A 25,029-nucleotide genomic window follows, 5' to 3' on the forward strand; every position below is an offset into this window, starting at 1 on the left:
GTGGAAGGCAAAAAGCTGCTATGAGCTTTTCTTGTATGTTTGGTTTGTAAATTCAGTAAATTCAGTACACAATAGCATGCAATACTACACTTATTTTAATAAGTACTTATTTTATTTAGAGTTGTACTTTTCCATTTTCTCCAAGAAAAATGTGATATATATATATATATATATATATATATACACTGTATTACAGATGGGCAACCTTTCTGTTTATATTCATCCTAGAGTATTTTAAATGTTAATTTACTGTAGAAAACACCATGTTTTTCAGGTATTGTAGATTTAATATTTATTGTGGTATTCCATGTTGATAAACATTTTTGAATGAAATATGTCTCCATCTTCCACATTTTCTCTCTCTCTTTTGTGTGTGTGTTTATGAACAAAGTGGTGAGAGAGTAGGGGCTTAGGGGAAACTGGGCTTTGCTCCCAGGTTTACAGGGCCAGGGGTCCATCTCCTATACACACCACTTAGGTGGCTGTTGGGAACTACCCCTGAGGAGCAGAGGGTAGTCCAGGAGTGCATCTTGATGGAGATGGGATGACTCTCACCAAAGCCCATGCCAGCCTGGTCCAGGTACAGTTAGATGCAAAGTCAACAGGAGACAGAGTACGTGCCTGTAGAGGGACCTCAGTTCTCCATGAACTGGCATAACTGAGTGTTGATCTTTCTTCCGTTGCTCTGAGATGCCATCAAATCTCTGTCGTTATCAAAGCAAATAGACACTGAATATAAATTTGTTAACTTCTAAAAGGGTGATAAGGAATGTAAGCATGTAGAACACAGATTATGAATCTGGACCTAGCCTATCTATTTAGAAATCCCAGAGGATTCTATGTGTTTGCAGAGATGTCTAACAATCAGCTCAACTAGATTAAAACCAATTTTGTCCTCTTTCTGATGGGTGACAGATGAGCCCAGGGCTAAGGAAAATAAAATGCACCAGGCCACAATGCTCAGCTGACCTAGTTCTACTTTGCTATCTTATGACGATAACCTGTGTGTGCATGAAGATTCAGTGCAGTCTTCTGTTGAATTTAAAGCAACCAGTAGACTTTCCCAACATTTACTTACATTTCCACTTATGCTTCTTGTAGTCAACGTTGCCAGTGTCCTACCCACAATCCCTCTGCCTTCCTTAGAGGTCGCTTGCAGCCTGTTTCTTTATAAATCTGGTTTCCTGTGTCCCAACCAATAAGAAAGTAATTTGATGGAACTGTCCCCACCTTCTACACCCATCACCCTCCTTGGGGAGATTTGAGCATGTTACACATTTCCCCAGGGTCTCTAGTAGCACTGAGCCCCTGTTGCCACCAGCAGCCCCTTTCAATAGCTGATCTCCCTCCCTTACTCTCCTACCTGAAACCACTTCCCAACCTAGTGTCTAAACTCAGAGCCTTCTCTTAGGGTCTTCTTTGGGTAAACCTAACAAAGAAATTTCTTCTCTCTTCCTCCTGGATTTTATATTAAGAATATGCCAATCCCCAAAGACAGATTTCATGAACAAAAAAGAAGAATCAAATATAGTAATTCTTCTCCCTGGCTGTAGCATCATTTAATGACCAACTGTAAATTATGATACTTTACACCAAAATGTAGATGGATGACTGGCTGTTTTTTTTTAAGCTAGCTTGAAAAATATATGTTGAATAAACTAAACTGTGCTAAGATTTTCCTTTCTAAAACTGTTCATGAATCTGTGTGAATTTAGACTGGAATAAAGATTTTGGTAACAGCCAACTAGAGAAATAAAAGAACCCAAAGTTCCCCATTACCATGTGATTCTGGTGCACTGGTAGGCCGTGAGACCTCTTATAGAGCTCACGAGCAGAATCTGTGTGATGGGGTCAGCACGTGTCCACTCGGTGATCACAGCCTTGGACAATGGGGTGAGCCTCAAATAGAAGCCTACACTCAAATGTGGTGAATCAAGACACTTTTATTTTTGTCTTTCTTCTTTTACAAAGTGCTATACTTCGAAAGTAAAGCCCAATATTTTGGCACATATGCTAAATTTTGACTCAATTCATAATCTGACAAGGTTAATATTCCCATGAATATTTTAACTTTTTGTTAATTTAGCTGTGTGAGCTGCCAAATTATCTGAAAATAATATACAAACCTAAGTGCTTTCCATACCAGATATGGCCTACTTACATCACCTCTCCAAGCACATTGGAAGCCTTCCTTAAGGGGACTTTTGGAAAATCAAGTTGTCATTAGACTGATTGATGCATACCATTACTTCTTTCTCTTGCTAGAAAAAATTGTATAATTACAGAGAATTCGGCTAATTCTGGCATATTCAAAGGTTATCTGATGAATAACTTGGCCTTGGTTTGAAGGTTCCATTTCAACACATCCCTTTATTAAACCTGTAATTATTATTCATTAGCAATAGTTTTCCTAGAATTTGTTCTTTTCAATTATGCCTCATAAAAGAGCTACAGAGTTAGTATTTTTCATTGTACTATTGATCCAAGTTCAGGACACACTGAGCTCAGAAGTGTTTTTAATATAAAACAGCAGATATTATAACTTTATATTTGTATGCTATTTTTGTGATTATTTTGGTGGAAAGGAAAATCCAATTTAAGCAAAGAAGACTTCTATTTAAATTTTGAACTAAGATTCAGTAATGCATATTCTATCTTATCCCTTCAATAAACCATGCATGTAATAAATATTTAAATCCACTTTACAAAAGGCAGGATGACAGTGACATGCTCCTTCCATAAGAATTTAAACTTTTTTTTTCTCCTTCAAAATTTCTATTTAGTTCTTATTTTAAATGCAATTCAAATACATCAGGATATCAAACCAACGCATGAACAGAAGGCATATTGTTATAAATGTTCCTCCTTCTGCCGAAACTGGTTTGGCTCAGTGGATAGAGCGTCGGCCTGCGGACTGAAAGGTCCCAGGTTCGATTCCGGTCAAGGGCATGTACCTGGGTTGTGGGCACATCCCCGGTGGGGGATGTGCAGGAGGCGGCTGATCAATGTTTCTCTCTCATCGATGTTTCTGACTCTCTATCTCTCTCCCTTCCTCTCTGTAAAAAATCAATAAAATATATTAAAAAATAAAAAATAAAAAAATGTTCCTCCTTCCAATAGAAAGTAGCTAGCAGAATGGACAGACGCCAGGTCCCAGAGCAGCCAATGGGTTACACGTGGTGCTGAGGAAACAGATGATGTCCTTCAATAGTGTCCTGAAGGATGAAAATACCAGGTGTCCATTCGGAATCAAACCTGAAAACGCTGCTCTTAGAAAATACCTGCCAGGAACATGAAAATATGTCAACGCCTTCTCATATCTCCTGCTGCAGCCAGCTTCATGTCTGCAGGTCTCAGAGAAGAAGCATCTCCGTTGGCACCAACCTCCATCACCAGCATGTACCCAAACTTAAGTTCTAGGGACAACAGCTATTGGTGCTGTTTCCCATTATAATATTTAGTTTGTTTCTCTCAGATCCCTCCTTAGAAATCTTGCTCCTCATCACTCAATCAGAAGGCACTGAATACTCTTATTATTTGGAAATTCTTGCTTTATCTTTCTTTGACTTTTATAAAAGATAAAGTCTTCATATTTATGGATGATGGAGAGCAGCAGCACTTTGTGGTAGAAACAGCACTGAAATGGGAGATGTGGGTTCCTACCCATTCTCTGCCACCATCTAGAAAACCTCCACCAAATCATTCTGGCCTTTGAGTCCCAGTTTGTTTGTATAAAAACTACATCCATTGACCCAGGTGAGTTGAAGGTCTCCATGTCTGTGTAAGTTCGAAGCATTTTATGGAACCACAAGAGGCCCTTTTTAGATGTTACCTCTCTCTCCTTTTTTTTGTTGTTGTTAATTCCCAACTGAGAATATTTTTCCATTGATTTCTTAGAGAAACAGAGAGAGAGAAACATCAATGTGAGAGAGACACATCAATTGGTTGCCTCCCACATGCACTCCAACCTGGCCAGAGACCGAGCCTGCAACCAAGGTAGGTGCCCTTGACCAGAATCAAACCCAGGATCCTTCAGTCCACAGGCTGATGCTCTAACCACTAAGAAACCGGGCAGGGAAACTCACTCTTTTGGAGTCAAACAATTAGTGACACAGAGGAAAGAATCCAAGTGTTCAGATCCGAACATGATGCCAAAACTATAAGAAGGACTGTGGGTAAGGAGAGACCATTGGGATCTTGACAAAGAAGACTGAGTTCATCTTCTTGAAGAGTGGCTTCCATGAGTGGGAGGAGGATGAAGAAGGATGGCCAAGAGTTTGGGGTGCCATATTAATGGCCAGTGTAGGCATGCGAGTGAAAATCAGCTTGTTTATTTTATAGTCTAGGAAAACTGGAGTGCTTTGTGCAAGTAAAAATCAATATGCACTTCAACCAATCACTACTCCCTTTTACAAAAGATTGAGTCCTTTCACTGCATGCATATATTCTTTTCTCATATTACAAACCCTGGTCACATATAGTTTCATTTAAATTCAAACATTTTTGGCAAAAAAAAGGTATAGGAGTGGCTCAGAGAGGGTAAAGTGGAGTGGTTGACACTAGGGAGTTAAGACCTGATAGAATGGTGTCTTCGGACTTCACAGCCACTGGTGGCTCTTTCCACTCACTCTGATTTATAAGCTCAATGAGATGACAGGGATGCTTTTAGAGAGTAAATCATTAATAGAAGGTGAAAGAATGAAATTATCACTCATCTTTGATGACTCTGCAGTTAAAGAGACCTTAGAGAACAATGCGCTAATCAAGTCCAATTATAAATTATGTCCATAGTGATGGATGATGGCATATTGAAACTTCTCAACTTTTTTTGGGAGGGAGAATGATCCTTTTTCCTAACTGTGCTGAATTGGGACACTTGAACCCCAGAGCAAAACTGCTCTTAGGGCGAGTCTCACAGCTCCCACTCTCAGCAGACCTCAGCCTCTTCCCACCCATCCTGTCCAAACCCCTGACAGGGTGCTCCCAGGGCACCATTGGGGCACAGTTTGAATCACAGGCGATATCATAAGGCTTTCTCTGAGAAGGGGTGAATTGAGGCAATTTCTAAAAGAAACTCAGTGACATTTCTCTCCTGAGCACATGACTGAGTCCTGAAGTGGGCATTTACATTGCTGGGAATGTGAAGCTGAATGCTGGCGGGCAGGGGTGGGGTGATCCAAGGACACTGCAGTGCGGAGGTGAACTTTAAAGCTCTGCTTATCTGTCCTGACACCTGAAGTGCCAGATGCCATCCTCCAGAGCAGAGCCTTCCAAGACACAATCCCGCAGGTAACACTGGTCAAATATTGTGCCTGCCTTCAAACACTAATTGTCCCCAGGGGCACCGATGTAGTTGATAGAGCGAGAGGGACCCATCATTTCTGCATAACATCAACTTTCTACGGAAAGAATAATACATGAGGAAAGGGAATCGGCAGAACAGCACTCATTCTCATTCCCCTAATCAAGCAATGTCCCGAACTCTCTCAGATAAAAAGTAAGGATGCAAGCAGCAAACTGTATAGCAAAATCAGCACAGCAGAAAGCTCAAGGGCCATCACATTCCTAGAATTTTTGTAAAAGTAACTCAAATGAACCCAGCTGGTGTGGCTCAGTGGTTGACTGTTGACCTATGAACCAGGTCATGATTCAATTCCTGGTCAGGGCATATGCCAGGGGTTGTAGGCTCAATCCCCAGTGTGGGGTGTGCAGAAGGCAGCCAATCAATGATTTTCATCATTGATGTTTCTATCCCTCTCTCCCTCTCCCTTCCTCTCTGAAATAAATAATAAAAATATATTTTTTAAAAAGTAACTCAAATGGGATGACCATGGCTCACACTCAAGTACAAAGGTGCCTGTCTGCTACAGGTTGCCAGACTGTAAACTTGCTGCACACCTGATTGCGTTAATATTGTTGGCACGAAGTATTTTTAAAGCTTTATCTGCTTTTGGAAAACACCTTCTTGGTAATCAGACTATAGATATTCTTCCAGGATTCACCCATCTAAATTCCACTAATATGTCTGCTTTGAGAGAATCATATCAAAATAGTTAAAAAATATAATTCTTGTTCAGTATCTCCTATGCACCTCTACTTACAGAAATAAATAAGTTGTGACTTGGCGCTTCTATAATTAAAAAATAACCCTTCTAACAGATTTTATTGCAAGTTACAAATGATGATAACTCAAGTTTAATCATACATATATGTAGAAGGGAGCCTTGATTTGGTGTATTTCCCAACTCATTTGTTTACTCTGAGCATGTAAGTTCTTATGACCTGTGAAAATGTTAAGTTCAGAGGAAGCAAATGGCAGGCTCTGTGGACTGAGCTCTGATTGGCTTGCAGAGAGAACACAAGCATGCTTGTGTGTGTGCAAGTTAAACGAATTATCCTTAGGTAGGTCATGCACTGAACAGCTACATGTGGTCCATAATTTAACCACTCTCTTGCCCCCAGTTTTCCAGAATAAAAGAGCACAACTAGCTAGGGCATCTCTCAGAAGTGCACTGTGACTTCTGCTCACCTGCCATTGGCCAGAGGTCACAAGGATACACTCACCTCTAAGGATGCTGGTCATGTGCCCAGCTAAGACGATCCGAAGGAGGAGGAGGAGGAGGAGGAGGAGGAGGAGGAGGAGGAGGAAGAAGAAGGAGGAGGAGGAGGAGGAAGAAGAAGGAGAAGGAGAAGGAGAAGGAGAAGGAGAAGGAGAAGGAGAAGGAGAAGGAGAAGGAGAAGGAGAAGGAGGAGAAGGAGAAGGAGAAGGAGAAGGAGAAGGAGAAGGAGAAGGAGAAGGAGAAGGAGAAGGAGAAGGAGAAGGAGAAGGAGAAGGAGAAGGAGAAGGAGAAGGAGAAGGAGAAGGAGAAGGAGAAGGAGAAGGAGAAGGAGAAGGAGAAGGAGAAGGAGAAGGAGAAGGAGAAGGAGAAGGAGAAGGAGAAGGAGAAGGAGAAGGAGAAGGAGAAGGAGAAGGAGAAGGAGAAGGAGAAGGAGAAGGAGAAGAAGAAGAAGAAGAAGAAGAAGAAGAAGAAGAAGAAGAAGAAGAAAGTAAACATTGGAAAAACAAACAAGCAGTGGTCTCTGTCCCATGCAGAGCGAGCAAAGCAGCATTTCCAAGAGGAAACCATCAATTTCCTTCCCAGAGCTGCCCCTTCCCTCCCAACTTAAATCCAGTTAAAAGTCGACCTGCAGCTGCCACCTGCTCTCATCCTTGACTGCTCTTTCCCTCTTGCCTTCCCCCATCCAATGAAGCAGCAGTTCCTGTCCCTCACGCTAGGAAACTGCACCTTCTACCAACCTACTGCCACTATCCCGGTCTTGGCCACCTGTGCCACCCTCTGATGATTGATCGCTTCCTACCGGACTTCCTACCTGCTGTCCACCCCCTTGCTCACCCTTTCTCTTCTGTAGCAGAGGTCTTTCTAAAAGGTGAAGTAGACAAATCAGGTCAGTCCCAGCTGACTGCTTCTACTGACAAATCTGAGGCTTGCCAGTATGTTACAAAATTCGAATTACTCCTGGGAACTCCACCTCCTTTACTTTGCTGCCCGCCTCCTGAGCCCATGGCCCAGCTCTTCTGAATCCTGTGGAGCCCCAGCTGGGCACTGTGTTCACCTCCTTGCTGGAAAGCCTGCTACCCTTGGACCTGGACTGCTGGCTCCATCATACTGTTCCCACTCATGCTCACCTTCCTTCCCTAAGGCTGTCCCGCCAATTCTTCCTCAAACTTCTAATCACATACTGCCTCCTCCATCACCTCCTCCTGACAGCTGTCCTGCATGGCCTTCCCACCCCAATGGGGTTAGGTCCTGAGTGCTGTTCTGGCACCCACTGTCACCCTCAAACTCTACTGAAACCAGCTGTTTCCTTTCCTGCCCAAGGTTGTAGGTGCCAGTGTGCCCAGGCTGTGCCTTCTTCAACATTATGTCCTGGGTACGGAACACAGAACCTGGCACAGAGAAGAAAGACACCCAATAAACATTTGTCCAGTGAATACAGGAAGAAACACTTGAATGTGTGACTAATGCCTCATTACACTTTGAATAAGATTTCCACTGGGCAGCTCATTTAAAAGCTTGATTTTCAATGATTATCCAGTAGAACATTCTGGCCTTGCTCTGCCACTCAATGAGTGGACAGTGGGTTACATGACTTAGTCATGTAACTTCTTTCTGCTCCCAGTGTCCTCCCTGGGGCCTGGGAGGTGTCTGAGTATATTTCTGCTGCCTGTTCCACTTCCAGGTTTCTTCCATTCTGTTAGGTATCAGGCGGAAATGGGAAGACATCCTTGAGTGTGGCAGCAGAAATGAAATACTTTTAGAAATTATTTTATTGGTAACTTTTAAAACCCTGTGATTTCTCCATTAAAAGAAAAGATGAAAGAATATATATAATAAATATAGGTATATATTATATATGTGTGGAATATATAATATCCATATCTACAGATATCTATGTACTATAGACATATAAATAGTTATCTTTGAATTTTGTCACCATATGCATTAAGTAGGCATGCATGCATGGATTTCTAGGGCAACTGTAGAGAATAAAGGGCCTTTACATTCTTTTATATATTTTTTTCTTAAAGGTTTTCTGATATCTGATCGTTCTAGAGCTGAAGAACTGTCACTCTCCTCTTCATTATTCTGCAGGTACAAATCCAAGTGTTCATGTAAATCATGTTGGTGCAGGCTCCTCCTGTCACCAACTCGAGCCCTGGGCCTGATGGAAGTCACACAGCCCAGGATGCGGTGTGGAGGAGTGAAGAGGGAATGAATGAATAAGTTATGAGCTGCAGCCCTGCCAAAGTGAAAAGAGGGCACGGTTTCTGCCAAGAAGCAGAAACTGGGATCAGTATGGGAATGAATGCCATGGCCACACTGCATTAAAAATACTTATTCTTTGAAATAACTACATCAGCATATATAAGCTTGGGAATTCTCAACTTTGTCATACCAATAAAAATATTTATCAAATAGTAAGAAGATTTTTAAGAGCTCTAAACTGACACACGAAAGCCTGGTCTCTGAATCTGACGCAATGATTTCTAAGGAAAATAGCACATTATTCTCACCAGCTCCTGGGCTCATGCTGACTTGAGCTCAGGCCTGGTTTGGATTAGGAATGTTTCAGGACTTTATTGCTGCAAAACATATCCCCAGTGGTTCAGAACACTCATGATTCTGTGGATCGGCTGGGTGGTTCCTTCGCTGGTTTTGCTGTGGGCCAGTCACCTGAATGCATTCACCTGGAGGCGGGTGGCCTGGCTGGAAGGCCCAATGTGGCCCCAGTTACATGTCCGTTTGGCAGTAGCTGCTGGCAGGCGGCTGAACCCTGGTCTCCTCCACATGGCCATTCATCCTCCTTCAGGCAGGACTGGCTTCCTAATGGCAATCTCAAGGCAGCAGTCCCCAAAAGTTGAGAAGGGATCTTCAGGGACTCATAAGGCGTGGGCTCTGGAATTCACACAGCCCCACTTCCGAACTTCCATTAGTCACAGTGAGAAACAAGCCTGCCTCCGATTCAAAAATGACTGTCCCCATCGGATGCAAACTAAGCGAGAGCTGCTTCCAGCATTCATGGTTCCACAGGCGTGGAGGAGCCAAGGGTTAAATAACATCTACAGGCCCTCTCTCCTTGGCTTGTAGATGGCTTCTTTCCCCTGTGTCTTCTTCACATGGCCTTTTCTCTGTGTCCTAGTCTCCTTTTATATTCACCCCAGTCAGATTGTATTAGCACCCAGCTTACTGATCTCTTCTAACTTAAATCCCTCTTTAAATGCTGCATCTCTAATATTGTCACACTCTGAGCTACTGTGGGTTAGAGCCTCCACATATGCATTTGTGAAGATATAGTTCACCCCAAACAGAATCTTCGTCTGTAGGGCAGAGAAGGAGGCAGGCAATCCACAGGCTGCTGCAGACTCATGAGCTGACTTTTTCCTGCCCTGCCTTGTGCAGACTTCTCCCCTCCGCTTCTTCATCGCCAGTGCCTCACTTATTCAAATACCCTCAAGGATCCTTAAATGTTCTCTTATCTCTCCTCTAACTGTCCTGCCCCTGCATTGTTGCCTTCTCGAGTCCCTATGCACCAGGAGAGGCTGCTGGACAGCTCTGAGGCTCACCGTTTCAAGGAGCCATTTTCTCTGGAGAGCTGCGTGATTCTAGGGTCGTGTAGCCTCACAGTCAATAAGTGGAGTTATACCATTGGGAGGGACCAGCACATGACATAGAGCCTCTAGCAGGGCTGGGCAAACTCCTTCTGCAAAAGGCCAGGAAATGAATAGCCCAGGCTTTGTGCACTATACCCCCTCTGTCACAGCTACTCACTTCTGCCATCCTACTAGGGAAACAGCCATAGGCGAGGAGCAAATGAATGGGCGTTGTGTGCCAATACTTTATTTGTGACAACTGAAACTTTAATTTTATATAATTTTCATGAAATATTATTTCTCTTTTGATTTTTAAACTTAACAATGGGAAAAGAAACCAACATTCTTAGCTCAGGAGGCTGTACAGAATCAGATGGTGGGCCAGACTTGGCCCTTGGGCTGTAGTTGGGTGACTCCTGGTGTAGAGAAAGTTTGATGGAAAACCACACTTAAGGGTACTGCAGACACATTGCAACTGTCACTTGACAATGGAAGTAAGAACAATAGAGGGCATATCCTTCCTCCAAAGGGCACTGTTATTATAATTTCCAGAATCTGTCCCTCATCTGTTATTTAACATGCTGGGCTTTACAATAAAAGCCATCAAATGGCTCTTCTTGGAAAATAATAATTTCCAAGTTATTACTGAGTTGTCAGCTGAGGAGGAGGGTGCAGCGGCTCAGAGCATGGGCTTGGATTATCACAAGTCTGGGAGCAAATCCCAGCTCCTCCACCTCCTCATGTCTTGATGGTACTGACTTGTGCAAGGGTCTGGCCACATCCTGGGTTTCCGTAGCTGGTGGCTTGGAGGTGGCTGTTTGGCATCATGATTCAGAATGATGGTGGGCCAGCAAGACCACGGCACACGAACCAGAAGGTTGAAATTCAAGCCTGAGCTGGTCATTACTTGGAGTGAGACCTCGGGCCACCTCTGACCTCTCTGGGCCTCATTTTCCTCACCCTTGAATGAAGGGCCTGGACTAACCATCCCAGTGTGCTTGCTCTAGAAGCTGGTGAAGCAATCGTTCTATAACACTTACTTGTAGATAAAGTAAAAGTCAACTTGCGTTTAGCTGCAAACAAAGTATCTCATTTCCTCACTCAATAGCTAATACTCCAGCAGTCAGAATTCATAATGCATGTTGCTTGATTTTCAGTGGCAACCAGTAATTTGTGTGAGAAAGACTTAATTTAGAAGAACGCACATGTCATCTTTTTTTCATAACCAAGTAAGACTTACAATTAGCTTGATTCACACGCTGTCACGGATGTCTCCACTGCACACACAGTGAACAATACGACGTTTTCAAGGCAGCTCTTTGATGGAGAGAACTAGTCCTCAGTTGTGTAATTCATACTAAACATAAATCCTCCTCCATTTTCTTCTTGAATACCCCATGCCCACTCGAGCAGCAACTTCCGTGAGTGGATCATTAAGGGGGAAAACCACTGAATACATGCATTTTTACTGTGTTTTGCTCTGCAACATTCTATGCTTGGGAAATTGCCACAGTAAGTAGCAGTAAAATATGCAAAATAAAGAACAAAATATAAAATGCCTTAGCTTTTTCTTCCATTTTCCCCAATACTTCTTAACACATAGCAAATTTTAAAATAATGTCATTCTATCAAAAAGCAGATGAATCAAAGTGTTTTCCAATGTTTGACTTAGAAATCAAGGTGCTGCAATACTGGATTTAAAATAAGAATGGATATGCTGTTAATAGTTGAAAATTAGTGTTAATTATGACTTCATTTCTGGTTGCAAAGTTCCTTCTTTGCTGATCATCTCTCTGTCTTATTTGATAGTTAATAATTAAAATCATATGAGGGCTGATTTCATCAGCAAGCAAAAAGAACTAGATCCAATCTTAGAGAACTTATTCTATGGGACAGAGGGAGCACATTTTAGAAAATGTGAAGGTGTGTACACACATTTCATATACCATTGGGAAATATACTCTTGGTATATAAAGCATGCTTTTGTTTTCTAATAATGTTAAATGACAGTATAATAGTATAGGCCTTCAGTAAATCCATTCAGTACACGCATAATTTGTCACACAATGATTGTATAACTTCTTTTAAAAATATTATCAAATGTCTTGCCAATAATACGCACTCAATAAATGTTGAAAGAATAAATGTTATTTTTGAGACATCAGCTTAGTCCCATCTACTTGGGTTTATAGCACTCTCTTACATAGGTTACACATAGAACAGATTAGAAAGAAGAGGAGTGCTCAAGAAAGGTGGAATGCGAATCAAGGGAAATTGAGGCTCTCTGTTATTCATATAGCTGTTACTCTGGGATGGAAGCCCACAGCTTCCCAAGTGCCATGTGACCTTTCTTCCCTCTCTCCTACACATCTCATAGGATACAAGGCCTGCTTTTAGGTTAACTATGCAGTTTCTCATGTACTAGGCTCTGAATTAAATGTATTTAAAACCAGGACATTCAGTACATGACAAAACAATACTAACAACTTCATCTGTCTGGAGTGGGTTCTGTGTGCCAGGCACTATGCATTAACTATAAGTTAATTGTTTACTCCCACAGGAAGCCTGTGCATTAGGGATGTTATTATCGAAAATGACCCAAGCTCACATCACCTGGAGGTGGCAGTGCTTTTGTACAGCTTAGGTTTGACTCAGCTATGCTTTATTCCTTTGGCTCTTCCTGTGTTTATTCCCTCCAATTCTCTGTCATTTCCCCTCTAGGATGTACCACTAGTTCAGGTGATTCCACAAAAATCATGACACACTATTTGCACAATCATTGAAAAAGGGCACAAGCAAATAGAGACCCATGATGTCTCTTTACTCTGCCTCCAAATTCTGGGCTGAAGTTAGAGTCAGGTATATTTCAATATGTTTTAGAAAACTAGCAGATATGTGATGGATTCTAGGCTTCTCCAGAATTAGTAAAGACTGAACAGAACATTGATAAATATCATCTCTCTCATCACAGTTCACATCTTGGGTCAGAATTTCAGACCACTTGGCTTCTTCCAGGGGAATAAAATAAGAAGGGCTCTGGCTGCTGAAATTCTCAGTTGTAACACAATGTCATGTATCTTTTCTTTCTACAATTAGAAAATACCTTTGTTTACTTTCAAATGTGTGCATTAATCAAGTTTTTCCAGAGAAAACAGAACCAATAGATATGTGTATCTAGATCTGTAAGTTTTATAGATCTCTATATCTACATTTCTATCTATCTATCTATCTATCTATCTATCTATCTATCTATCATAATCATCTTTATTTTAAGGAATTGGATCACATGAATGTGGGGGCTGTCAAGTCCTAATTCTGAAAGGAAGGCCAGGAGACTGAAGGCCTAGGGAAGAAATTATGTTGCAACTGCAGTTTGAAGGCAATCTCTTTCTTGGGAATATCTGTCTTTTCTCTTAAGGTCTTCAACTGATTGCATGAAGTTCACTCACATTATGGAGGCTTAACTGCTTTACTGAAAGGCTACTCATTAAAATGCTAATCTCTTAAAAATATCTTCACAACAAAATCTACACAGGTGTTTGACCACACATCTGGGTACCATGTTCTTGCCAAGCTAACACAAAATTAACTATTGCACCATGGTTTTAGACAACTTAAATATAAAACACAATATGCTATTAAAAGTATTTAATTTTCTTTATATCAACTTTTCATTAGAAGTATTTCTGTAGAAACTAGGGAGATATTATACATTTGATTTTTCCTTTCTTTTTCTCCAGAGAAGTTGCACAATCATTGGGAAATGGCACAAGCAAAGAGGGAATTCTCAATTTGGAGAATTCAAACTAATCACCAATGTATCATCCTGCATCCCTGATGTCATCTGTAGCTGACCTGCCCCATATCTACCTGGTCAACACTTCGAACATTTCATTTACAATGAAGGGAGGGAAGTTAGCAAGCAGTGATTTCACTTTTTATAACCTTTATACCAATTGAATACTTTAGTTTTTTTTAAGGTAATAAAAATTTAGTTAATTTTAGTTAGTGAAAAGTAAAACACAAAATTATTCCACACCAAAGACATCATTTTATTGCTCTATCCACATCAGTATAGAATGTATTCATTTAAATCAAGAGAATGGTTTCTCTCCTCCTGAACAAGACTTTAGCAAGTTATTTTATTATTTTAGAAGAGGATATTATTTTGTTAAAAGTATTAAGAAAAGTTAATGAATCGCAGTAAATAGTGAGAAGTAGTGAAAAAAGTAGTATGTTTTAGATTTGGAAGCGGATGAATAGTTACCAAGAACACTGGCTCACCTTTGTGATCTCATTAGGACTCGTATTCCTGGGTGGTTTGACAGCGGATCATGTGGTTCTTGCCCAAACATCTTGTACATATTAGAACTGGAAGGTGGGACTATTATGGAGAGGGCTTAAGCCTTTCTTTCTTAGCCATGTGCATCCCTGCCATTACACCATCTTTAATTTGGGTTTACTCTTTTGCTGCTCATTAGGGAAATGCAAAAGCCTAGGAATCTGAGAATTAAACTTCTTCCCCTTAGACAACTTCGGAGACAGTTTATTTGAACAGTTCTTTTATTTATCCTGGCATTAGTATTTTACTCCTTCCATACGTCTCTTTTAAAAATTTTTTTTCTTTATTGATTAAGGTATTACATATGTGTCCTTATCCCCCCCATTGCCCGCCCCCCCCCACTTATGCCCTCACCCCCCTGGTGTCTGTGTCCATTGGTTAGGCTTATATGCATGCATACAAGTCCTTTGGTTGGTCTAATACATCTCTTGATATACACTTGATTATCTCATCAAACACCATAGCTATTGCGGATGGAAAGGTGCCTACAACACAGACCCTGCCGCAGGAGTTCTAGGTCTGGGTAGAGAAGCTCGGGCATGAAATAGATCCCAGTAATGGACTCTGCTGGCTGTTTTACTAGGGTTCTGTTCCAAAGTACAAGCGAGACACTGGAAGACAAGTTCAGGAAATGGAATCAGCGAACATGATGCACAGTGTGAGAGGATGGGGCAGAAGCCAGGAGTGGCAGGGTGAGCCCCAGCGCTGAGATCTGTGATATGGGGGAGATGGCCAGGCAAGTAGATCCAGACAACCAGGCTAAAATCCCCATCCCTATACACTGCTGTGTAACCTGGACTTCGCATTTGAAATTTTAGTTTCATCATCAACAATATAAAAAATTTCCACCCACCCTGCATGGTTTCATTGAAGTTACTGATAAAAACATGAAATGTTTTTGGCATGATGTGGGCACTAAATAAACACAGTTGCCATCCTCTCAGGCAGCCTTTAATGTGTAGGCGGCATATGAGCACATGGAGAGGTGGTTCCTTTCTCTCCTGGAGCCCAGAAAAAGTGATACAATATTTTTCTCTAAAAATTATACCACAAATCAAACACAAATAAACCCAAACAGACATCTTAAAGAATAATACACTGCAGAATGTCCTTTCAGAACCAACCAGGATGCAGAAGGAAGAGGGCATTAAAAGAGGCAAGTGGGGATGGTCTCCGTCCAGGGAGAGGCCAGGCAGGCTCAGGACCACAGTGTCTAGACCGCTTGGCTTCTACAGAGGAGATGGAGGCAGCAAGGGAGCATTGTGACCAGCCACTACCTCCACCCCTCTCATCTGCTCATTCTGATGCACTATTATCTCCGGAGGCACAATAAACAACTATAACTGGACCTCCACCACATGGAGCATGAGCTGATCTGCAGATATGAGTATCTTATTTAGTGACAGTGGGATTTCTTGGCATAGTGGTATATTCATCTGTTCTCTGCTTTTGATGCCCAGTGCATATGAAATTCCTCACAGGAGTGGAGCACATGCTTGAGGTGCTGACAGGTCAGGTCCCTGAGCCTCCAAAGTGAGAGGTCAACCCTGGTGGGAGAGAAAGTATCGGCCACCATGTGGGAACCTAGTTTGGAGGACATTCAGATAGACACCTGGGACATCCAGGGGACAGCTGCAATCACATGGTACATTTAAATGCAGCAAAAGGAAGAGAAGAACAGATGGGAGGGCAGTACTCCTGGGCTCAGAGTGTCTCCTCTCAATGGTTTAAAAAGAGAGCCTTTGCTATCCCCCCTCTGAAAGTAAAAATCTTACTGGAGAGCAGAAATTGTTCTTTACAATAGAAGTGGAATTTTAAAAATGACTTTTCAATTCAGCAGTGAGGGAAAAATAAAACTCATCTGTTTTTCAGATTGAACAATTTGTGGCTATGTCTCTTTTGCCCCATTCTGTTGGTATTAAATGTTTTTATTAGAAGCTTTATGAAAAGATTCTTTTCAAATGGTCATATAACTTCAATTTTGATGGTTCCCATAAACAGAAACTGCTAGTGTTACCTTGAAAAACCATTTCTACTTTATAGAGCTTTGGCACATTAAACCTGGAAGCTTGCAGCTGGAGCTCACCGGAATGGACTGGCTACTTCAAACCTCAGAGATCCAGACAGAGGCCTCTCCAAAGAGTCACTCGTTGGAAACCACCCTCGAGCCCAGTGGTTCTCAACCTTCTGGCCCTTTAAATACAGTTCCTCATGTTGTGACCCAACCATAAAATTATTTTCGTCGCTACTTCATAACTGTAATGTTGCTACTGTTATGAATTGTAATGTAAATATCTGATATGCAGGAGATGGTCTTAGGCGACCCCTGTGAAAGGGTCATTCGACTGCCAAAGGGGTCGAGACCCACAGCCCACAGGTTGAGAACTGCTGCTCTAGCCCAACTTGCTGAGTTCCTTCAGATGCCTCCCTGACCCTTGCAATTCTCAGTTTACACTAAAGAGTTCCAAGATCACATGGAACACAAATCTCTTTCTAAGAGATCTGGGATATGCAAAACCACATTTAGGGTGTGTCAAGTTCCCTGTTGCCAGAATCCTGACCCAAGGTATTTGGGCCTGCTCTGACTGTCTTCCTTCCACCAGCCTTGGATCAGGCTCTGTCCCATGGGCGGTTCCTATTGGTCTTCCAGAAGAACCAATGTTTAAGAATCAAGAATATGAAAGTGGCTCATAAATGATCACCACTCCAGGCACTTCATAAGGAGCCTTAATTTGCTTCCCCAACTTGGGATTTCATTGGCCCACCAATGCCGAAACCATGGATGTTTTCAAAGGTTCTCAGTTAAAAGGCACAGTCCTGAGGTCTCCTGGTAGGTACCAGGACCTCAGGCACCAGTCTAGAAGCTCCACAATGAGGCACTGCAATGGCAGGATGCCAAACACAGGGAGAGCACCCAAGGACATGAGCCAACTCTGACATCAGAGTGAATGGTGATAGCGCTGGGGTCTTTTGCAGAAAGTGCTTTCACAGGCCCACAATGTGTCCTGCCACATGAAAAACCTGGGCAATGGGTTGGTGCTGGTATACAGCATATCTTTATTTGTCATGGCTCAATTTGTATCAATCTAAAAGTTATGTATATAACTCTGTCTTTTATAGCCATTTAATAGATGCCTATCAGTAGTAGCATTAGTAATTCTGCTAGTGATTCTAAAAATCAAGAGATGAACAGACTGACATATTTATAGATTTTAACTCTTTTGGATTACTCGATTAGGCCTCTAACATCTACTTAATCCAGTGTGATATGTTAATATACTAAAGACTGTTTGGTTATATTTTGCTAATTCAAACTGAATATGTGAATGTGTTGAACTGTTGCCCTAAATTTCACTGCAGACCTAAGAAGCAAGGTCCATGTGGAGACCACTCATCAAATAGAAGAAGGTATGAACAATCTGTGATCATCCTCCTGATTCATGATGTTCCTTCTCTTGCTAAATTTATGACTATGTTTCTGAGGATGGCAGAGTACTCAGAACTTTTCTGTCCTCTTTGTTGTTGAGAAGCCCTTAATCTCAAATCTTCATTTCTAGGAGATTCCTTACTCAGACCTGACAACCAGGAAGCACTGTCTATTAGGTGATCAGTGAGCAAGGTCATCCAGGTAAGTGGGGTCTTGGGGAAGACAAGTCCAACCAGAGTGGCTTTTGGAGGTAAGGGAATAGCATTCTTGGCAAAGCTCTTCTGGACCTCATGCAAAGTGTGTTCCAAATCATGTGAAATGCTATTAAAACAACCATGGCCTCAGAACAATAAATTAAAAATAGAACAGAAAGCCCTACAGCTGTGGTTCAGGGCTGCCAGCTAGATGGCTGGGCACCAGGAGGCAATAAGGCATCTGTCTGCTGGGAGGGCAGGAAAGGGAGGGACCAGGCTTCTTGGAGGCCGGGGTAGGGGTAGGGTGGCAGCAGCTGTTCTCTGCACTTGCAACAGCTGGAGGAAGGAGTCTCAGCTGTGATTCTGCCTTGGAATGGGAGAGTTATCTTTGCCAATGGCCCCTTGCTTCCAGAAGACTTATTGTGATTAAATTTGAACATTTGCTTGATTGGGAAATAATTATATCCTAGCCTAAGGAGTTCTATTATCTTTCTGACCTCATCATTGTATCCCTAAAATCTGCAATCACTTTCTTTTGCTTTTGGTGTATGTGTGTGCTGGACCAGCAACTTTTATATTACCACTTGATTGATAGTTATTCATAAAAGTTATGAGGCCACGTGTGGTAGACTTAATAATGGTCTCCCTGAGACAGCCACATCCTAATCCTCAGAACATGTGAAAAGAATAACTTGCTTGGAGAAAGGAACTTTGTAGATCTGATGAAGATAAGAGTTTTGGGATGAGGTTATTATCTTTGATTATTCAGTTGGGCCCAGTATAATCACATGACTCAAAAGAAGGAGCCAAGTGCAAAGACAGAGAAAAGGTGATGTGACGATGGAAGCAGAGAGAGAGGGACTGGAAGATGGCACATTGCTGGCTTTGAAGCAGGAGGAGGGGCCATGAGCCAATGTTTGTGGGCAGCCTGTAGACGTTAGTTTTGAAATAAATTTCTTGGCCCAAAATGGAGCCACTCCTGCCTGAGGTGCCATCTCAGCAGACCAAAACTTAGACAACTTTCATGTCCCTGTAAATGCTCTACTTGACCAGAAACATAGTCTAACCAGTCAGCTGTTCCTCAAATGCCAAGCCAACTCTGGGCTCTATACCTACTTCCTTGTTCCTTCTCACCCCAAACAAGGTTGACTATGTTGCCCCTGTCAATCAGATGTTTTCTATATTTCTCTTCCTTGTTTTCTATCCTATAATATCTTCCTGTCTTCTCCATTTAGCAGTTCTCCAAATGGAGACTGTCTGCCATAAATTATCTTCTTTTATGTGTGTGTGTGTGTGTGTGTGTGTGTGTGTGTGTAACACTAGGATGGGCAAGGAAACAGATCCTCCTCTACAGCTTTCAAAGGGAATAAGACCTGCCAACCCATTTTAGACATCTAGTCTTCAAAACTGTAAGATGATAAATTTGGGTTGTTTTGAACCATAAAGTCTATAGTGATTTGTTATAGCAACAACAGGAAACTAATACCTATGTATAAAGACATGGATATGGAACCAGTGGACTAGAACTTCTTGGAAAGGATGGGTGTTGACATGAACTTTGCACCAATGGTAGGGTTGGGGCTGTGGAAGGGTCATTGAACAAAAGTGGGATGCAGCTTATGTTGCTGCTGTGGGCATGTGAGCAGGTTTTCTCAGCTGACAGTGCTGCTCTTCAGCCCTCATCCTGGGCTACATTAATCAGATGCAGCCTTGAGTTACAGAGCATGAACTTCAGACCCAGGATAAGTTTCCAGGGGAAATTATTAGCTTGACATCTACTCATCTTGCTTCTACTAACACTTATTTATAATGTGATTAATTTAATAAAATTTACCAAACTAGATAAAAGAGGGACACACTATGCTCCTAATGAGGGTACTGTGATAATTTCTGGGTTGGGTTAGGAACAAGGCTTTCTCCAGTACAGGGTGTGTAAAGAAAAAATTAAAACTTCTATTTATGTCTATCTTTTAAAATTAAAAGTAAGAAAGACATCCAGCTCTTTAATATCTTGATTGGCAACAGCACCCTCTTTAGGCGACTGTATCACCTACAATAGAGGGCACACCGGCTGGAAGAGAAGACTTCCTGAGCAGAGGTCTAGCACTGGCACTCTCTCTGGTATGTTAACTCATAGCATATTGCAACATGTGGTGTGCACATGCTCTAGAATGTTCTCTGTGTGGTTAATTCTATAGAGAGTAAATCTGTACAAAACTCCAGAATGTGATGCACTTCCACACCACACAGTAGTTTCTGGTTATCCTGTGCACAGTAATGACGTCATTAAACGTAAAGAGGGGTGTTGTTTCTTTGTTCTATTTTGTCCAAAATTAATGGAGTCCAAATTTATTGATATTTCCTAACATGACAAAGAACTTCTAATATCATACTAGCTAAGCGATATTTTTGAATACACACACACTCACAAATCTTTTTCAAAGTAAGATTGTTGTTTTCACCATGAGAGAGAAATAATTTTTTTTTATAAGAAGACATGCTATAGAGAAACCACTTGAAAAGCAGGTATTTAGAAATCTCCCTTGTGATCTTCTTGCTAAAACAATATAAAAACTCTCATATATGTGTACTTATGATTCTTAGAAATGGAATTTTAAAATCCAGTGAAAAATCTCCCAAATGAAGATTCAGTACAGATTGAACCCATCTGCTAAAAAATAAGAATGCAGTAGCTTCCAGTTGATTTGCAAGAACTGACTGACATCAGGAAAAAGTTGGAGAGTTTACAGCTGAATTTCATAAAAAAACCTCTCCATGAGTAGAGATAGGATTGAAAATGAGCGTCATGATTTAGAGGCCCACACTGGAACATTTTCTCATTGGAATAATTTGGCTATTAAACCAAGTGACAGGATAAACTGAGCTTAAGCTTAAGAGCATTAGATTGCAAAGTATTAACCAAAAATTTCTTAAGCAACGAAGCATATGCCATCATAATGCTCTTACCAAAAAAATGAAATAAAAAAGCCTAATGTATTTTTGAACTAATAAAAAGTAAATAATTTAAAAGATTATTTTCATTGTTGTTGGCCTTTAATTCTAATATGTGTTTTATTATACACATAAATAAACATATTTTAAGAATATAAATATATATATCAAGGTACATGGTTAAATTCTTTTACCCTTAGGTATTTATAATTAAAACTACTTGAATGCCCGCTGCTTACAGCTACACCTCCCTACCCAAATTACCCTGCACTGGCTCCCAAATAGCAGAAAAAAATTAAAAAATATGTTTCTTTGGGATCTGGGAAAGTTGTTCATGCAGTGAATATTTATGAGGACCTATGGTGCTGAATTCTGGCTCTATTAGTAAGAGCATGTGGAAGGGTGCCTCCTCACCTTGCACCCCACTTCCCTCGCCTGTGTCCATGCTGTGACAGTTAATTTTATATGTCAACTTGGCAAGAATATGGCGACCAGTTGTTTGCCCAAACACCAATCTAGCTATTGCCATAAAGGTATTTTTAAAGATGTTATTAACATTTACAATTGGTTTATTTTAAGTAAAGCAGATTGACCTCCATAATGCACATAGCTCTGTAGGCACGTACCTTATTGATTGTGTTTTCCTGAAGAGCCCTGACTAACCCACATAGGAGGGACCAAAGCTAGAGGTTAACAACCTTTCCCCAGCCATGCCTCTCACTCTTTAGAGGGGTAGGATGTGAGCATGCTCGGTACAGGCCCTGGTCTCCTTTTCCTTTCAGGTACCACACATCTCTTTTGATCTGCTCCTCAGTCTCCTAACGTTTTCCAGCAGGGGTGCCTGCAACTGTTCAGCTCCACCAGGGACTGGAGCTAACTGACTTATAACATATGGGGTCACATCTGAGCCAAGCTTTCCCAGAGCGCATCATCAATAATAAAGGTGGAATTCTGAATCTCCGTCTGTTTGACCTCTGTCTACATATCAGTTCATTCTGATCACAGGCAATACAATGAAGGGGCTGTGTCTGGGGCCCCTCATGTTGCACGGAGTACACAGGTCACTGGGAATGGCCGACATGCAGGAAGTTGATATCGGCGTGAAATGTAAGCATGGGGTTTCACAGGCAATGCTGTGAGAGACAGTACAAGCTGCTCCTTCCTCAGAGCTACGGACTGCTGTTGTTCTTGGGGTGGCTTCCCTGGCAGTGCCACCTCGGTTGAGGCTAACAGTGTCAGCCAGGTTGATGGGAAGTCGGGGACGGGTAGAGGGAAGCAGAAAGAGAGATGACAGGCACAGAGGTGTGAGGGAGACATCTGTGCATTGGGAGCTGCAGGTATTTGGGCTCTGTGGGTAGCAGTGGTGGCTAATGATGGAGGTTCACATACTGAAGAGGGTCTTACCCTACTCCCATTCTCCCTGTAACCTGCTCCTGCGTTGCCATAGCTACCATAGCCCAAGTTGAAAAGCCTAGATTTGGGAGCACAAAAGCACAGGGTAGTGAGGACAAGAGGCACGGAAGTTAAGTGTTCACATTTATATAATAGCTCCATATTTGAGGGCCGTGCTTACGCAGGCCTATTGGATCCAATTAACTTCCCACCTCAGAATGGAAAGCCAGGGGGGTGTGGATGAAGGCTCCCTGTGAGCACCCGAGCAGTGTGAGCAGCGGGGCCACCATTCTAAATATAAAGGGGACTCTCCCAAGCACTCGAAGAAAGTCCTGTTCTCGTGCATGCCGATCAGATGAATGAAACTGTTTCCTGCGCATTGGGTCACTCTGGTGGAGCTGGTTCACAGCAGAGGCCTTATTTATCCTTAGAACTCAGTGTCCTGCTCCCACAAGGGTCCTGTTACAAGCCCTGGACACTTGAGGATTAACTCTTGGAATTCACACAGCTGAGGGTTTCAAGGCCAATGGCTAGAGGTTTTCAGCACGTTTACAGAGCAATGACAATGATTTTGGTATCAATTTTACCAGACTGCTTTCATTTCCATTCCCATGCTAGCGGCAAGTGATGACATACCCAACACAGTATGGTAATCTGGGTATTATAAAGTTCTTGAATAGGACACACACACACACACACACACACACACACACACACACACACAAAGAAGACACTTTTGTTTATGTCAAATCACATCTTAAATTACACTGCGTTGGAGAGAGCTACATAATTACACATTATTTAACTGGGACTGGCTGAATGGAACAGGGTGAATAGCTGCAGAATGAAGAAAACGGTACCTATTTTGACAAGCAAACCCTTGCAAAGTTAATGCCAATGGCATTTCTTCTTTCTTTCATCTCAGAATCTGAGTGATTAGCATGTTGAAATATCTAATTTTCCAAAGATTCTTTGTGTAAAATGCATCTTAGTGTTTAAACTGAAGCACCAAAAAAACTCAGTGTGATAGTTCATTGTATATGTCAACTTCTGTGAGGGTGTTTATGGATGAGATTTACATGGAAGTCAGTAGACTTTGAGTAAAGCGGAGTACCTTTCATAATGTGGGTGGGCCTCATCCAATCAGTTGATGGCCTACATAGAACAAAGACCGATCTCCCCAAGCAGGAGGGATTCTGCAGCAGCAACCTTTGGACCTGAACCACAACACTGGCCCACCTTGCAGATTTTGGACTCACCAGCCTCCATAATCATGTGTACCACTCCTTTCAAAACAATCTTTCTATATGTACACACATTCAATTGGTTCTGTTTCTCTGGAGAACCCTGCCTCATATGTGTAGGATCAACAATAACTAATGGTTCTGTTCCTTAGCTTTGTATTCTCAGCAGAAGTGTTGCAGTTAATACAGTTTTCTTCATGGGTAAAAAGGCAAATTAAACTTGTCCTAGAAAGAACAATGTAAACATGGCGAAGAACATCACAGTCCAAGAGTGGAGAAATTTCACAAAGAGAGGTCACAGGAACCTGCTCATGAGGAAAGTCTGGAGACAGACAGAAAGAGGGCCTGAGAAAAAGTAATGCTGCTACTCTCTGCCTTGCCTCCAGGGGTGGGGCCAGTGCATTTGCTGGTCAACTGAAAATCACTATGTTGAGAAAAGTCTTGGTGGACAGGCTTTGAAGTCTGCCTCTTTAAACCTGGAGGAGGGCTCATGTGTAAGGTGAGAGACCCCCACATTCACCACTGGAAACCCTAGGAAGGCAGGGTGGTCACTGAACCTGGAGTTGGGGGCCCTGAATGTCACAATGTGCAATTCTTCCTATTGGCCTTGCGGGCTGTAGGCAGCTATATCACACCATAATCACAGCTGCCCCTTTTGCAGGGTCGTATGACTTTGCAGAAAATATATTTGTTGGGAATTTTGGCATCTGATTTTTAGCTGAGGGAGCAAAGGTCTGGTTGTGCACATCTGGACATTTGCTCTGAGCCCTGCCTGGATGCTTCACACCAAGGGGTCTTTTCAGAGACACAGGGTGGGCCTCTGTTTGGTCCTTGAGTCAATAACTTAGGTCATTAATCCTCTTTCTTAGGAAAAAAATGAATAAAAGAGCATATATAACACTTTCAACAATAAAGTTAAATTAAAAAAAGAACATAGTTCTATTGAGCACTTTGCTTATTGGTTTAAAAAAAAGTGCTGTGTGTGTATACGTGTGTGCATGGGGGAGATGGGGTAAAGACAGAGCACAGGAACAGGTGGAAGGCACAGGAGGCATGGGGAACCACTGCCCACCATCCTGTGACTTACTGAACCCTGCCTAATCCTCCTCGTTACTGAGTATTCAAAGCAGAGTCTCCTAGCACACAGCTCCTCCTGTTTTTCCTGAAGGCTCCACCTTACTCCACGCATCTGTAGTGAAGGGCACACGACAAAGGAGGCAGAAACTCAATTAGCCTCACTGATTTTTAACTCTCCACTAGCCTTGCCCATCCAGTCCTACTGTGGGCTCCTGCTCCCTCCGCAACTTCCCTGGGTGTATGTCATT

At 42.0% G+C, this 25,029-nt stretch overlaps 1 protein-coding gene across 2 annotated transcripts in view; it reads right to left on the bottom strand.

Moving 5' to 3' along the window:
• The window catches only part of ADCY2 (adenylate cyclase 2), a 283,755-nt gene that overhangs the window by 95,657 nt on the left and 163,069 nt on the right, over nt 1–25,029 (bottom strand). The gene's annotated exons all lie outside the window — the stretch shown is intronic.

Source organism: Myotis yumanensis, unplaced genomic scaffold (assembly GCF_028538775.1).
Source record: "Myotis yumanensis isolate MYYU_CA2020_CCGP unplaced genomic scaffold, mMyoYum1.0.hap1 SCAF_4, whole genome shotgun sequence".
NCBI classification, from domain to species: Eukaryota; Metazoa; Chordata; class Mammalia; order Chiroptera; family Vespertilionidae; genus Myotis; species Myotis yumanensis.